A 2,962-nucleotide genomic window follows, 5' to 3' on the forward strand; every position below is an offset into this window, starting at 1 on the left:
TCATCTGCATATCTGAGGTTATTGATATTTCTCCCAGCAAAATCTTGATTCCAGCTTGTGTTTCTTCCAGCCCAGCATTTCTCATGATGTACTCTGCATATAAGTTAAATGATCAGGGTGACAATATACAGCCTTGACGTACTCCTTTTCCTATTTGGAACCAGTCTAAATTAATTCAAATATATCCATTGAGATAAAAAAGTCAGACTCTGACATGACCTTGTAGGAAGTAATATGCCTCATAAATGACATAATAGATTTGGTTCAGTTTCTCAGCAGTCTATTCTAGGCGGTTTTTGTTATTGGGTAATAGATACCTGAAGAAGTGTTAGTCACTCAGTCATGTTGGACTCTTTGTGCCCCCAAGAACTGTAGCCCACCATCCTCCTCTGTCCATGGAATTCTTCAGGCAAAAATACTGGAGTGAGTAGCCATTCCCTTCTCCAAGGGATCTTCCTGACTTTGGGATCAAACCTGGGTCTCCCATGTTGCAGGCAGATTCTTTATTGTCTGAACCAACAGAGAAGCCCCAATAGATAGCTTTGCCTCTTTAAAGAGTGGGCACTTGACTGGATGCTTTTCTGAATACAAAAACACAATTATAGAAAGAAATGTGTTCTGTCTTATGATATTTTGCAGATGTGCAGAAGTGTTACCTATCCATGTATCTTTGTTATTTATTTTTTTTAAAATATTTTTCTAAGAGTATAGACAAGAACAAAGAAGAATGGACAGAGATAATTGCTCCTCCGTGAATGAATTCATTTTCTTGGGAATTACTGAGAAGACTGAGAACAAAGTGACCCTATTTACCTTGTTTCTCCTTGTTTATCTCATCAGTCTTCTGGCAAATCTTGGAATGATAACCCTGATTAGGATGGACCCCCAGCTGCACACACCCATGTACTTTTTCCTCAGCCACCTCTCCTTCTGTGACCTCTGCTATTCCACAGCCACTGGCCCCAAGATGTTGGTGGACCTATTTGCCAAGAACAAGTCAATCTCTTTCTGTGGCTGTGCTCTGCAATTCTTGGTCTTCTGTATCTTGGCAGATTCTGAGTGTCTCCTGCTGGCAGTGATGGCCTATGACCGGTACAAGGCCGTGAGCAGCCCCTTGCTCTATGTGGTCAGCATGTCCAGCGGGGCGTGCTCCTGCTTGTGGCTGGGGTTTACCTGGTGGGAAATGGCACCATTTGGCAGATGCTCTGATACACATGACATTAGCATTCCACTTACACTTTTGTGGGTCAAATGAGATTAACCACTTCTTCTGTGACTTAACTCCACTCTACCTTCTTTCCTGCTCTGATACACAGGTCAATGGATTGACAGTATTTATTGTTTTTGGAGTTATTGAATTGAGCTCAATTTCAGGAGTTCCTGTCTCTTATTGTTATATCATCCTTGCAGTCTCAAAGATCCATTTTGCTGAGGGGAGGTTCAAAGCTTTCTCCACCTGCACCTCCCACCTAACTGCTGTGGCAATTTCCCAGGAAACTATGCTTTTTATGTACTTTGGGCCAAGTTCACTCTACTCTTTAGATCAAGACAAAATGACCTCATTGTTTTACACCCTTATGATTCCCATGTCAAATCCTCTGATTTATAGCCTATGGAACAAGGATGTGAAAAATGCCTTAGGAAAACTAAAAATAAAAGGTGGCTTCAAAGATTTATATCACACATATGCACACACATATAGTAATTACTTTTGCAAAATTATACAGTATGACACATGAGAAATATAATTTTATCAAGTTATTTAATAAATGAGTAGCTATACTAAAGTTCAGCCATAGGGAATTGTTGCAGTTTTCAAAACTTGTCATGCTTCATTGTATGTCTTGACCTTATCTATGAAACTTTCTCTGTGCAAAACTTCCTGGCTCTTCAAATTCTATCATTTTTGTGTGTATCCATTCATTCAAACATTATTATTTCAAGTATATTAATATTTATCAACTATTTAATTATTCTTTGTCTGCCTCTAAGTGTTTTACATTTCTTGAAAAACTCATTAGTTTGTGTAAAAATGGACCTTATAATCTAGATGAATAAAGAAACATTTATTAACTAACCACACATACAATTCATAATAAAGTTTAAGACTTTCATTATCAAAAAAAAACAGGGTTAAAAATCTAGGAACAAATGTCAAAACATAGTGTGCAAAAGAAAGGTTTTCTTGAATGGAGATATTAATTGTCAGATCCAAAAATAAATTTGGGAAGGAAATGATTCTAGGAAGATAATTTGACACTTACAGAGGTCTTGAGTTGAGCAGCTGTATACCTTTCCAGGGGATTCCCAGTGGCTCAGTGGTAAACAATCTGCCTGCCAATGCAAGAGATGCAGGATCTCGGATTCAATCCTTGGGGCAGGTAGAGCCCCTGGAGTAGGAAATGGCAACTTGCTCCAATATTCTTGCTTGGAAAGTTCCATGTACAGAGGAGCCTGGCAGGCTGTGGTCCCTGGGGTCACAAAGAGTTGGATGTGACTGAACACACAGATGCACACATACACACAGCTTTTTAGAATTAAGAAATCCAAAACTGAAAGCAATTTAAAGTGCCTTGGTAAATTGCTTAGTTTTCTTTAATAATTAGCTATCAACTCCTCCTCTTCTTAGCTCTGATTAAATGTTCCTTTTTATAGTTCACAGACAACCATTTCCTTTAATCATTCTATTTGATATTGTCCTGTTTGTGAAATCATGGCCTACAGTATGAGATTGTGAACAACCTTTGCTCAAGGATTCTGCATTCTGTCTGTATTATCCAAAGCACTTACCTAATGTTTGGGACACAAATGGAGAAAGAGAGAGAGAGAGAACAAAGCAAAGAAAAAGGAAGGAATAAAAAGAGTAGATAACATTTTTGAGTGTTTATTAGACATCAATAATTAACAAAATAAAATTTAACTGAAGATATGGTATGTGCCTTGAATACATATATGTAATAAA

General features: G+C 37.9%; 1 pseudogene; it reads left to right on the forward strand.

The window, feature by feature from the left end:
- The first annotated feature begins 724 nt into the window (after positions 1–724).
- Positions 725–1,768, forward strand: LOC138987151 (olfactory receptor 5W2-like; annotated as a pseudogene).
- Positions 1,769–2,962: the final 1,194 nt, after the last annotated feature.

The sequence above is a fragment of the Bos mutus genome, unplaced genomic scaffold (genome assembly GCF_027580195.1).
Source record: "Bos mutus isolate GX-2022 unplaced genomic scaffold, NWIPB_WYAK_1.1 CTG832, whole genome shotgun sequence".
Lineage (NCBI taxonomy): Eukaryota > Metazoa > Chordata > Mammalia > Artiodactyla > Bovidae > Bos > Bos mutus.